The following is a 15,170-nucleotide window of genomic DNA, read 5'->3' as shown; positions in this document are numbered from 1 at the left end:
AGTAAAAAGTGGGAAAAATGACTGAAGATAAAGCAAGCAATGAGATGAGGGGCCAATTTGTACAAAGCATTGTGGAATCACAACCTTATTTATCACCTTAAAATGCCATTCTTGTTACTAGGAAAAATATGGATTATGAATAAGGAAAGAGCAAGAAATTAACTGGAATTAGTTAACAGGTACTTTGGCCATGTGATGCGAAGAACTGACTCATTGGAAAGACCCTGATGCTGGGAAAGATTGAAGGCAGGAGGAGAAGGGGATGACAGAGGATGAGATGGTAGGATGGAATCACTGACATGATGGACATGAATTTGCACCTCTGGTAGGTTCCGGAGAGTTGGTAATAAACAGGAAGCCTGATGTGTTGTAGTCCATGGGGTTGCAAAGAGTCGGACACAACTGAGTGACTGAATTGACCTGAACTGAAGAGATAATGATATCAAAGACAAGGTTATGGATGTTTAAGTGAGGAAAAGTGCTGGAATTTAGAAATATTGTGGAGATTGAATACGTTTGTATGGTAGATTGAATATAAGCTATTAGGGAACAACAAAGAATGCCTATTATAGTCCTGGCTTGAGAGACTGGGAGAATATTAGTGCCATTCTTGGAAGCAGAGATGGAGGAAAAGATTTCATGTGGGAAAATTACAAATCAAAGTTTCAGGGTTGAACACTTTAAAGTTGAGATACTATGAGACATTCAGTTGAAAAGTCATAAAAGTGAAGAGTGAATGAGTTTCCTTCCACTTTCCACAGCACTCTGGGACAATCCTACTATTAGATGAACAGAAGAACTAAGAAATATTCTGGTTAGGTTCTGAGCATATGCAAAGATGACACACAGAGCTTGGGGGTAATTAACAAGATAATATATAGTTAATAACCAAAATTCAAAGCTCTAATTGCCTTTCTTAGAAAATAAACCTCCCAATTAAATAATGGAAATTAATGCATGGTGAATGTTTTTAAGGTAACAATCTAGCAAACAAAACTGACACAGTCAACTATAAGGCAAGAAAAAAATGATCATTCTAAAAACACAATGCTTCAGTTGGATAATATGGAAAGCCAATAACATATTCAAGGTATTTCTGATCTACCCCAGATATGGTCTAGCTCCTCTTAGAACATGATAATGTAGATAATAACAAGAGGTTTCCATCAAGGTTTAGGATTCTGAGGCCTAGATAAGAACAAATACATTATTTATTTTAAGCAATATTGAAAATAATACAAGCAATATTGAAACAGGGGTAAAGTATTACATTTTAGGGAACTTGGAGATCAGAACCAGTTAAATAATAATATATATCACAATTAGGAGAGGAGATGAAATCACAAACAGAAGAATGAAGTTTGTATCCAGAAAGAAGGAGAAATCATAGCAAATACTCTGTGCAGATCACATGAAAGGCAGTAGGATGTTGGCTATCATAGCTTTGATACCTACTTTCCCTGCTCCCCAGCAGTCATGGCCACTTGTGGGATTGCAGAAAGCTGGAAAAAATAAAATAAAGTCTGTTCATAGTAATTTGGGAACATCCATTAACTAAATAATACCCATACCCTTCCTCAAGCTCATTTCAAAGGGATATGTTTTGGAACTTCCCTGTTGGTTCAATGGTAAAGACTCTGCTTCCATGCAGAGATTTGATCTCTGGTCAGAAACTAAGATACCCTATGCTGTGCAGTGCGACCTAAATAAATAAATAGAAGCTCTTTAAAAAGAAACCAAAGGGATGCATTTTGATCAGGGTCTATGCTTTATGTGATTAAAGAACTTCTAAAATTATATGCAAGAGAGAAACAAAGGTTCTAATCTAACAGAACTGCAGGAGGATGTCATAAAATAGTGAGATTAGTGAGTTTCACTTCTTACAGACTTGGAATCAATTGGGAGTCTTTCAAAACACATGAGTACTTAGCTTTGATCAAAACAGAATCTGAGTAAATGAGCTTGAGGCATCCCATTTTGTTTAAAAACTCCTAAAATGAATTAATGAAACAAAAGAGTCTATACAGATTTCTGGACATTTAAGATATTTTGTCATAATATAATTCAAACACCTGACAAGAAATGGTGCTGTAAGAATGTTTAAGTGTTCTTTCTTGCTTGCTGTCCTGCTGTGCAGGGCTTAGTTGCTCAATCATGTCCAACTCTTTGCAATCCCAAGGACTATAGCCCACAGGCTCCTCTGTCCATGGAATTCTCCAAGTAAGAACACTTGAGTGGTTGCCATGCCCTCCTCCAAGGGATCTTCCTTCTTGCCTGCATTATGTACTATTTTTAATTTTAGAGTTAAATGTCTACAGTCTTAACTCATGTTAACCCCAGTTGTTCAGTTGCTCAGTCATGTCCAACTCTTTGTGACCCCATGGCTTCCCTTTCCATCCACTATCTCCCAGAGTTTGCTCAAATTCATGTCCATTGAGTCAGTGATGCCATCCAACCATCTCATCCTCTGTCACCCCCTTCTCCTGCCCTCAATCTTTCCCAGATTCAAGGTCTTTTCCAATGAGTTGGCTCTTCGCATCAGGTGGCCAAAGTATTGGAGCTTCAGCTTCAGCAACAGTCCTTCCAATGAATAATCAGGGTTGATTTCCTTTAGGATTGACTGGTTTGATCTCTTTGCTGTCCAAGGGACTCTCAAGAGTCTTTTCCAACACAGCAATTCAAAAGATTCAATTCTTTGGCACTCAGACGTCTTTATGGTCCAACTCTCGCATCCGTATATAACTACAGGGAAACCATAGCTTTGATTACATGGACCTTTTTTGGCAAAGTAATGTCTCTGCTTTCTAATACACTGTCTAGGTTTGTCATAGCTTTTCTTCCAAGAAGCAAGCGTCTTTTAACTTCATGGCTGCAGTCACTGTCCCCAGTGACTTTGGAGTCTGCCACAGGAACAGGGCACTGGCAGTATCTGTCCTGGGAGGGGCATGTTGACATAAGTCCTCTTGAAGGTTACCATTAACCCCATCATGGAGTCTGTAAACTCTAGGACTGGGTCACCTCAGGCCAAACAACTAGCAGAGAGGGAGCAAAGCCTCACCCATCAGCAGACACTTGGATTAAAGATTTACTGAGCATGGCCCTGCCCACCAGAACAAGACTCAAATTTTCCCCACAAGGAGTCCCTCCCATCAAGAAGCTTGCACAAACCTCTTATCCTTATCCATCAGAGGGCAGATAGAATAAGCAAGCAGCACAATCACACAGTCTCCAGAAAGAAAACCACAATCACAGAAATCTAACCAAAATGATCACATGGATTACAGTCTTATGTAACTCAATGAAGCTACAAACTATGCCAATGCAGTGCTCCCCCCAAGACAGATGGGTCATGGTGGAGAGTTCTGATAAAATTTGTGGTCTGCTGGAGAAGGGAATGGCAAACCACTCCAATGTTCTTGCCTCAAGAACCCCCTGAACAATATATAAAGGTAAAAAGACATGACCGCAGAAGATGAGCCCACCAGGTTGTCAGTGTCTAATATGCTACTAGGGAAGAGCAGAGAAATAGGTCCAGAAAGAATGAAGAGGCTGGGCCAAAGCAGAAATGATGCTCAGCTGTAGATGTGTCTGGTAGTGACAGTAAAGTCTGATGCTGTAAAAAACAATATTGGATAGGAATGTTAGGTCCATGAATCAAGGTAAATTAGATGTGGTCACACAGGAGATGGCAAGAGTAAATATCAACATTTTAGGAATCAGTGAACTAAAGTGAAATGGAAATGGGCAAATTTAATTCAGATGACCTCTATATCTACTACTGTGGGCAAGGATCCTCAGAAGAAATGAAGTAGCCCTCAGAGTCAACAAAAGAGTCCAAAATGCAGCGCTTGGGTGCGATCTCAAAAATGACAGAATGACCTATGTTAATTTCCAAGGCAAACTATTCAATATCACAGTAATCCAAGTCTATATCCCAACCACTAATGCTAAAGAAGCTGAAATCACATGGTTCTGTGAAGACCTACAAGACCTCCTAGAACTAACATCAAATATATATATATTTTCTTTTCATCATAGGAGATTGGAATATGAAAGTAGGAAGTCAAGAGATACCTAGAGTAACCGGCAATTTTGGCCTTGGAGTACAAAATGAAGCAGGGCAAAGGCTAATAGAGTTGAGCCAAGAGAACACACTGGTCACAGCAAACACTCTTCCAACAACACAAGAGATGACTGTACATATGGATATCACCATATGGTCAATTCTGAAATCAGAAATCAATATATTCTTTGCAGCCAAAGATGGAGAAGCTCTATACAGTCAGGAAAAACAAGACTGGGAGCTGACTGTGGTTCAGATCATGAGTTCCTTATTGCAAAATTTGGGCTTAAAACTGAAGAAAGTTAACCCCAGAGGTTATTTTAGTGTTCCAGCTGCAGGATACAAGTCAGGTTAAATGGGACTATAAATGAATATACAGATTCTAAATTCCAGATTTGGGTTGTGAGCAAGAGATGAAGGAAATGAATTTCTTTTCTTCTACCTATTCTTTTTGTCTCCTTTTCCCAATGTGACATAGACAAGAAGTTGGAGACATTATAACTTGACCAACAGGAACAGAAAAGCCTGAGTAGAGGCACACATAAAGATTGATTTTATACTGAAGACACTATTAAAACACTGTCTAAAATGATGGTTTCCCTAGAAAAATAAAAAAAAATAAAATAAAATGAGGGTTCCTAAAAGCAATGTAAAAATCAAATTATTAGATGGGCACTTAACTTTCCAAAAATGGGTTACTGAAAAAGAAATTTTAAGATTGAATCTAAAATGAAGCAATATAGAATTGGCAAACTCTTCAGAGACAGATTCTTTTACAAAGAATGAGGCATAATTAAGAGAAAAATACCAGTTCACTTTGTTGATCCAGAGCTTCAGGTAAGTTTCTTCTTTTAATGAAAGAGAGGAATAAACACCCATTGCTTTAGGTATCTGCAGATCACAAGCATATGATCATGAGCACAGATGTGCTGAAAGGTAAAAAATAATAGTTGACAGATTACTTTTTTTTTTCCAATTGTCATGTACACACAGAAATGATTAAACAGAATGTTACTAGACATATCCCCTCTATGGCCAAATGCAATTTTTATTCAAAAAATAAATTGGGAGAATCTGAATAATACAGACTTAGAGAAAGGTTCCAGCACCTATATATTCATTCGAAGAGTTGATATTATGCCTGGGATTTTGCCGGATTTGGAGGGACTATGCATGCTAAGTTACTTGAGTCATGTCCAACTGCTTGTGACCCTACGGCCTGTATAGCATACCAGGCTCCTTTGTCCATGGGACTCTCCAGGCAAAAATACTGGAGTATTAATGGCCATTTCTTCTCCAGGGGATCTTCCCAACGCAGGGACTGAACCCGCATTTCTTGCCTCCTGCATCGGCAGGAGGGTTCTTTACCACTAGTGCCACCAGGAAAGCCCAAAATTACACTGAGCAGAACATAATTAATAGCCAATGTATATGGTATAGAGACTACCATAATTGCCACATTTAACAGAATGTGATTTACCAAATATTTAAAGATATATAAGGCTGGAATTTATTATTTTAGGCAGCAGTAAAGTTCTAGGTTAGTGTGAACCTGAAGAGAAATAGAATGGACTGGTCGTGATGCTCTCTGACCATTTGGAGTACATAGCAGACATTTGGTCACGGCAAAAAGTTCTTTACATTTGGTCCTGTCAAAAACCGCTTGTCACACTGCTATATTTAAAAATGAATGATCAACAAGGACCTACTGTATAGCACATGGAACTCTGCTCAATGTTATGTAGCAGCCTGGATTGGAGGCTGGTTTGGTCAGAATGATAGATGTATACGTAAGGCTGAGTCCCATCGCTGTTCATCTGAAACTATCACAACATTGTTAATGGGTATGCCCCAACACAAAATAAAAAAGTAAAAAAGAAAACAAAACAAAACACTTGTCCTGGACCAAAAATTTGCTCATGGATATTTTGATAAGACCAAATTTCAAGGACTTCTTGACATGGGCCAAATATCTTATGGATGTTTTGGAAAAGATGAAGTGTGCTATGAGGTCATAGACATAATAAAACTAGTTTGCTTGTGTTCTAGCTATCTTGAAATCAATGCTATTTTTGTAAGTGTGCTATTGTGTACTGTTCACTCATTTCCCCCCACTTTTTCAAGAGAAAAGTGTAATCTCTATTCAAAAAAAGTTTCTAATGTGTCATGTGATCAACAGAGAAGTACCTTCGTTTTAAAAATTAGACTAAGGCTATTTTCCTTTTACTGTTGTATAAACAGGGAATTGAAGGGTAAAATAGTTAAAACTTAATGCTATAGTGCTAATGTGGCTTTTAAATCACGTCAGCTGCAATCACTGCATTATAATTAACAATTTATTGAACCAGCAATAAAATGAACATCACATTACTTCTTAAAGCAGCAGAATAAAATGGCTAATAAATAGCATAAGCCAGACAAATTGCAGAGTAATAGAAATTTTCTTAAGATTTATGGTGTGCAGAAAGATGGATGTGCTATTAGTAGGAGCTCCAATACTTGACAAAATTCTTTTACAAAGACATTGTTACCATGCATGTCAGAGTTCACAAGTCTAAGTGGTTTATCCAAATTTTAGCTCTCTGCTATTACACTGGAAAATACTCATTACAAGGTTTTGAAACTGCAAGCAATGTGTACATTTGCCAACATTCAAACTGCTACTGCCAAAAAGATAGTAAAATATTTTATAAACTGTCAAATAACAAGTCTGCTAGCTTAATTTGAGTCTAGTTTATACTATACAGACTGTAAAAACTATTACACTGATTCACTTCCTGCAGAACTTTTAAAGAACAGAGAACAGCCCACATACAGGGTAAACAAAATAACCGACTTTTACCTTTTGAAACCCCCTGATAATGTCATACTTCTGTTGGGGAAGCATCTTTGTTTTCCTGAAATACAATCACAAACCCCTTAACAATCAGCCATAATACAGGAATCTATGAAATCAAGTGAGATCATAGAAATAGTCAAATTAGAATCATGCTTCACGTCTCACCATTACAAAGAGATACTGATGAGGAAATAAGATACTTTTATTGTTTCAGGTGATAATATGAATTATGGTGCTTTGTTTCTTACATGGACCCTTAAATTCATAATTTAGAATAAAATAAAATCTTTTATTTTGTGGCAATATCCAGTAACAATTAACAATAGCATTTCAGGAATTTCTTTTTTAAATTTTAATCTTAAAATTAGTAGTAGGGCAATAGTAAGGCAGGGCAATAGTAAGCAGTAGTAGGGCAATAGTAAGGCAGGGCAATAGTAAGCAGTAGTAAGCATATTTTACTACTAAAAATATGGAGACAGTTGGTTTCCTAGATTCTTGTCACTAATTAGTTTATTCAATAATAAGGATCAATTTTTCATATATAAAGTGAAATATATTTATCAAATATCCCAGATCAAAATCCACATACTTAAACTGAAACATGTGAGCACAGTACACAAAGCTCCCATCCACTTCATATTTTTTCCAGTTAGATTCTGGGAACAAAGGCCTAACTGTTTGCCTTGTAGCTTTTCTTGGTCCTGAGAACTATGGCTTATATGAGGCACTCACAAGATACTTCAATGAATGAATATCTGTGAGACAATCCTCTTCGGGCTTCTCATACTTTGGCGTGTCTTATGAGCAGAGGCACCAGGTATCTTTCCTCCAAACCATTTTCACAGATAGTGGCTCCCGTAGCTGTGACGGACTGGCATGCTCAGAATTCAGGATAAAAGATAAAATTTTCTAAGCTCAAGGTTCTTCTCCTGTATTGCAACTAACTGCATCTTTTACATCTGGGCCTCTTTACCTTTTCCTGTGGAAATCTGGAATTAGGAAACATGTACAAGCAAATTCTGATGGTCAAGCTATTGCTATTACTTTGAGGAGTTAACTGTCTCCTATCGCTAACTCAGACACCTCATGTCCTTTGCCAGCACCCATGAAACTGTCATAGCCTAGATTGCTAACTTGTAAATAAGGTAAAAAATCTTAACTCTTTCACGGTTGTTGACAATTTCAAAGAGCAGACAGATTAAAATATTTTAGTGCAAATCAGTCTTTATTTAAAGTCCCTACCTTAAGGTCCTTAACTTGCTCACTTTAGAAAAGTAAACTGTACAAATGGAAATAATGCAAAGAGGAAAACAGGTGACCTACAAGTGCTGCAAGATTGTCAGAAGAGGAAAATATGATATATAGAGTTGTCAGAGGAGCTCCAGAAAAGGGATGTTATTTAAGTTGAAGCTCAAAAGATGTGCAGGATTTTGAAAGATGGATATAAAGGAGAGGGAAATAAAATGCCATTCCCCTCTAAGCACATGCATGTGCGAAAATTTCCGATAGGAGAATCTGAAAATTTTGGCAATGGCAGGATGTCTCATTGGCTGAAGAGTATTTAGAAGGAATAGGATAAGAGGTTTGGAAATATAGGTAAGGTGGTATAGGTAAACAGTAAGAAGAGTTTAAACTATTTTCAGCAAATTTTTGAAATAATTAGTTTTCAAATATGACATGTATTATTTTTTTAATATAAGATTAGAGAAATATATCAGGTAGGTATTACAATGCTAGGAAATCAAGATTAAACTAATGTCTTATGTGTGAAGGTTTACTAATCTATACCAGAAGTCTTAAATTTATTTTTTCTTTTCTAACCACACAACTCAGTCCTAAATAAAATATTAGCAATTAACATAATAAAAACTATTGTTTCTCTGATAGAAATAGGAAAGTATGACAGACTCATACACAGTTTTTTCTCTCTACCTTTGATCATCACCTTCCACATGACTTTTTGACATCTGAGGTACTTATAAAGAACCTTAGGGTTTTCAGTATACAATTTTAAAATCACTAAGGATACATACTAGGATTTGTCCTAGTATGTGGTTTGGGCCTAAAACATCATGGCAATAAGTTCAGCACATAACATTCATACCAAAATACGTATTTTAAACCTTGTCCATGGACCTATCTGCCCACCACAACTACGTAAAACAAGGAGAGGCATAACTACACATAAACACATGTATCCAGCCACTTCCGTGGTGGTCCAGGGGCTAAGATTCTGCACTCCCAAGACAGGGAGCCTGGATTCGACTCTGGACCAGGGAACTGGATCCCACGTGTCACACCTAAACATCCTGCATATTGCAACTAAGACCCAGTGCAGCGAAATAAATTAAATACTAAAAAAAGGAAACAGGTTTAATTTGACTTTATACTAACTCTCTACAAAATGAGTAAATAAATGCATATGTCCATGCTAGAATATAACCCTTTTTCTGCTCACTTAAATGTACTAAATTGGAGAAGGAAATGGCAACCCACTCCGGTATTCTTGCCTGGAGAGTCCTGTGGACGGAGGAGCCTAGTGGGCTGCTGTCCATGGGGTCGCACGGGGTTGGACACAACTGAAGTGACTTAGCATGCATGCATGCAAATGTACTAAATAGCCATAACTAAAATGATTTCAAAGAATCAGAGAACTATTGGGATATTCTAAAGTAAATTGATAATGCCCACATATACTTCCCTACATTCTAGATCTATTTTTATTTAGTGTGTAATAAACAATTTTTCAGCAACTTGGAAGTTATATATTGATTCATTGATATCAGTTAAACTCAATACACTAAATACTAGAGAATTTAACTTCCTAAATTATTCACTTCAACTATTTTGAAAAATAAAATGGCTACTGCAATCATAATCAAATCCCCAAATCTAAGATTTACAATATAATGAGTATAATAATAATGATTCCTACACTTCTAATAAAATCAACAATAGGTATAATACACATATTAATATATTAACACATATCAGATGTTCATCTTAAATTATTAAGCTCCAAATCAAACTCAGTCATATACTCCTTCAGGGAGGCAGCTACATTGATTTTGTAAATATTAGCTGCTGTTTACCAAAAAGAAAAGGTTTCCTATTTAGCTTGCCTAGAAAAAGACCTTGAAAAGTGGGGAAACAAAAAAACTCCCCCTATACATAAACACACAAACACACACACCCTTTTTAATAGTTGGGGCAGTTTAGGACAGAGTTTCTCCCCCAGGTTCTTACACTGATGTTTTGTGACCCTGATATTGTTGCTAGGCTTTTCAAAGCTTCACATATTCCAACATTTCTAATAACACTCATTTCCTATTTCCCAGAATAGGGCTATGGTTTACTTGAATGTGAACAACCCTCATTATTTGTCTGGGAACAAGGTCATTCCTGGAACAGGGATCTTTAGTACTAACAGCAGGAAAGTCCTGAACAAACTAGACCTACTTGGTAACATTACTTTTAGACAGAACCCAAAAGCAGCCTCTGGGATACTTAGTAAGGCCTAGGGATACATCCATCATGTCAGGAATAACTTTCGTCCATCACCATTCCTATTAAATAATCTGAAAAACTTTTATCTGTTTTCTGCATCTGTTAATATGTTTCTAGTTCAAGAAGTCACTGATCTTCTTTTTTCACGGATCCTCCTACTTCCACCTTTCATTTTCCCCAAGTTAGTCCTTTTATGTATTTCTTTCCAGCTTCCAGGAGCTTTCTTGTCATTTGCAAAAACTGTATATTTAGGAAAGCATCTAACAGACTCATTTATAATAAGGTTTGTCTGCTCACACATAATCTAATATCTTTCCTAGCAAACACTGAATTTTAAGAGGGAAACCTGATCCTTGGATAAACATGGAAACTCCAATTATATAATTTCACATATAAGAAAACCAAGTAGGTTACACTCTTTATTTCCCTGTCCTGACTTTATCAAATATGCCTATATCAAGACCTCCTGATCTTCTCCATTTGCCCATGACACCCCAATCATCAGGCCAACCTAGGCCTTGTTGCTACTATTTAAAGAGGAATCAAAGTCCATTCCTCATGCTTAATCCCCAAGGTAGCAAGGCTTATTGTTTTGTTCTCCTTGTTCAGCTGACCCTACTGTGATGCCCCACTGCAGACTTGCTGTCCCACATAGTGCTCTAAACGACAACTGACAAATCACACTCATTTGCCTTTTTGGAATTCTCATAAGGAGCTGTCTGTGCCCACGTTTACAGGACTGTTACCTAAGGCATATTCATGTTCTCATAACTGATATATTCTTTTCAAAGAGCACATGTTAGTATTCTTTGATCTCAATTCTCACCCTAAATACCAGGGCCAAATTTTCAAACTTGGGTTTTGTGGACAGATTAAAGAAAATGTTGGATATCAGGTGCTCCTAAGTACCACAAACCTGTATTACCAAATCATGTTTAAGAAACCTATTGTATCACCTTGAACTACTTGGACCGACCAATTGTCAGAGTTGTAAAAAAATCCTTGAGTTTTATAAGCCACTGCTTAAGGTGTTCCAATGATGAGTTAAACTCCCATTAGTCAGATGCGGATCCTTTCAACTATCTAACTCTAGAAGTATATCTGGTACAAGGATGAAAGAAACATTACATGATCTATGTCAATAACTCACATTTCTGTGCCCATGCAGACATCATTAATCAATCACAGGACACTAAACTGTTGGGTTTAGATAAGGTCTTAGAGTCTTTTTGTCCACGACTCTCCAGGCAGCCACTATAAATCAAGTGAACTTGGCAGCTAAGACAAAACCTATCTGCCATTCTCAATCTAGTGGCATGCTTCACCTTTCTAATGACCTACCCTACTGTGAATAAATTATTATACCAGGCTAGTGGCTTTAATGACTCCCTCAATGATGTACTCTGAGGATGGAGATGTTTCTCCAAAAGTTGCTTGCCTGCCCTTTTATGAATCCAAAATATTTTCTAAACTCTCTCTTCTACCTTTCACTTTTAATCATCCCACTTACTCAATGTCATACTTCTGACCAGTTAGGCTTTACTCAGATTGCCTTTTCTGCCAATTCTATCAGAGGGAGAAATCACCCAGATAGTTTATCTGGATATAAATGTAACTTTTCCTTAAATCCACCTCCTGGATTTGTCCTTTAGCTTCTTCTATAGGACAGAGGCAAGTTAACAGTTTTCCACCAAGTCTGACACACTCCAGGGGAAAAAAATACCAGCCTGGTTGTTAATGATGAGGAAGAGAGATCAGATGAATGCCAGAACAAGACAAAGGATATGGGTCAAAGTGGCACTATTCAGGTAACCATATTTACATACTAATAAGGCTAATATCAATGCCTCTCATTAAAAGTCTTAATTTACAAAGCATCTTAGATCATGTGGGTGGTGTGTGTGTGTATGTATATGTATCCACACATGTACACATGGTCATTTATATTACAAAAATATGTACTCTAGAACTCCTTGCACTAAAATCACAATTCTATTTATACATCATTATGAATTCATAATTTTAAAAATATATACACTACATAAAATAAAATACCAATGACATGTCAAAATAATTATGCATGTTTTGAACTAGATATCCCCCTTCTGTGTCTCTGTAGTTGAAAAGAATGATGTGAGGTCATTGTTTCCAAAAGTAGTTTCAATCAAGAGTTTTAATTTTATATTTAAGCTAACAAGCCTCCCGGTGCTTTTTATTTTAAAACATTTCCTATTGTATATTTGAATACTGTGATCCAGGTTGATCTGTCTCCTGAGACCTTCATAATACACTTCATATGTGTGATTCTACTAACCAATTCATCTTCCATTAATAGCTCCTTTCACAAGTCTAGTCCAACTAGCATCACTTTTTACTGGCTATATTCCAAAACCCAATAGATAATATTTCTTTCCTCCATTGTGTTAAATAATAAATATGATTCATAAGTGATTTTGATGAACCTTCTAGACATATCTTTGGGGAAATTGCAAGTCTAATATCCATTCATAAGGTGACTAGTGTGACTGGCCAGTAGACTTTCTTTTTCTCTTATGTTTAATAAATAATTTGTTATGTATTCTGCGTGATGACCACCTCACGCATGCAGATGTACAAAAAGAGAGGTCTTTGTAATTTGCTTTCCTTTTTTTGTGCTAAACTGTATATCATCGAATGGTGTGAGGCTTACTTTAAAAAACAAAATTCAGCAAGTTTATGATTCTGTATGAATGCTGAGAAAACTTGCATAAGCAGAAACTGTTTGGTTGTCAGTGAGCAAGCAACTTTGATATTCTTCAGACTTATCTCAGGTCAATAGAATCCAAGTATACCAGGAAGCCAGATGTGCTGAGATGATCAAGAAGATGAGGAAATGAGGAGTGTCCCATGTAGCCTTCAAACAATGGAGCCCTATAACCTCCTGAATCCAGAAGCTAGGAAGTGGCCCAGAGAAACCTAATCCAGATGAAAATGATATATTTACTTTGTTATCTTTATATTTTACTACTTTTAGATGACATATTAGAAAATAAGGTAAGAACACAGGAGAGCAGACATTTTTCAGTTTGGGATTCCCTGGAATGCTCCTGAATTTTAAGCAAAAATGTCCAAGAAAAACATGATAAATTTACCAGATTAGCACATTTTTTAAAACTGTAAGCATAATTAGTTATTCCAAATCGTTTGTCTAACTGATAGGCAACATGATATGGCTGAAAGTAAACTGAGGATTGAAGCAGAAGTTTGGTTCTGTTTGGTAGACTAATTGTTTTAGGTCAGGCTGACCAGAATTTGACTATCAAGTTTGCTTTTTTTTTTTTTTCTTTTCTTCTTTTCCTTAACTGTGTAAACATAACATAACCAACATTTTATTTTTATCTATAAATATCTGAATTAAATGTGATGATGTGAGTTAAGCATCTAGTTCTCTACCTGATATATTTCAGGTTCACTACAAATGTTAGTTTCATTTCTTTCTCTTACTTATGTCTCATTTTCTATAAACCACTTCATCTCTCTGAACTTACTTCTTTACCTAAAAAAAAAACAAAAACAGTAAAGATTTAACTTAGATGACCTCATTATTCCTACTTTTGAAATTCAGTAATTCTATTATGTAGAATGTTGAAGCAACGTGATTCATCTAAGCAGTGGTTGTACCACACAAATAAAAGCAGTGTGCTGTGAGAGACGAGAAGTGATGAACTGAAGAACACACAGATTGGCCTAAAAACAGTAAAACTTTTAAAACTTTGAAATGGTGTATCTAGCAAACAGAACTTACTCTTGGCTTAAGTATATTTTTTGGATCAAAATTTCCAGTATCAAATCTAAAGCTTTTAAATATTGATCTCAGGTATCTTATCAGCATCTCAGGTCATTGACAGGACTGATAGAGAATGGATCAATCATAAAATTAAGTCAAACTAATTAGTTACTGTCTGTGTTAGAATTTTTCATAGAAGTCAGTATCCCTGGAAAAATATAGTTTTGAAATTACCCAGATCAGCTCAGAGAAAGACAGGAGAGCTGGGAAGACCAGATCAGAAGAGAACCAAAGTGTTTCTAGCTACACTGTGTTTTGGCTGAGAAGAAATGACCTCTCAGCATTCCTCTGAGAATCATGCCTTTATGGTAGACTGGTTTACTTTTCTTTCCCACCTCTCTGCCATGAATATGTCTGAGAAACTGCAGAATAAGAATGCAAAATAACACCTATATTTAGACACACTCCCACACAGACTCCAAAGTTTAATATTTCACTGAACACTACATAGAAAAACTGAATTAATATCCATAACTCTTCTGCATCACTCATACTTCAAAGTTCTGTTGTTATAGATTTCTTTGGCCTATAAAGTTGCAAAATTAGCTAATGACAGTAATCTTTCTTTAACACTCAATTGTACTTCTTAAGAAAAAAATTCATTAGATTTATTTCTCTTTTGACTCTGTATATTCACAGAATTTTCATTGATGTTGCAATAAATGCCAAATTTCTATCAAATAAAAACAAAATGTGAGCAATTTTTAGAACAATTATTTATAATCCAATTCTAAGTATCATAAGATAATCATAAGATCAAAATCATTTATTATCTAGTCTATTTTCAGCTCTGTAACTAACTAGTTAGGTCATATTGCACAAATAATTTAACTTCTCTGACTCTCATTTAGTCTTTGTAAAATGTGGGGTTGTTGGAAGTGATTTTGAAGTTTATTGAGATTCTTATATTTTGTGATTCTTAAATAAATATATCC

This window comes from Cervus elaphus, chromosome 33 (assembly GCF_910594005.1).
Source record: "Cervus elaphus chromosome 33, mCerEla1.1, whole genome shotgun sequence".
NCBI classification, from domain to species: Eukaryota; Metazoa; Chordata; class Mammalia; order Artiodactyla; family Cervidae; genus Cervus; species Cervus elaphus.
Note: the sequence above shows the minus strand (reverse complement) of the source record.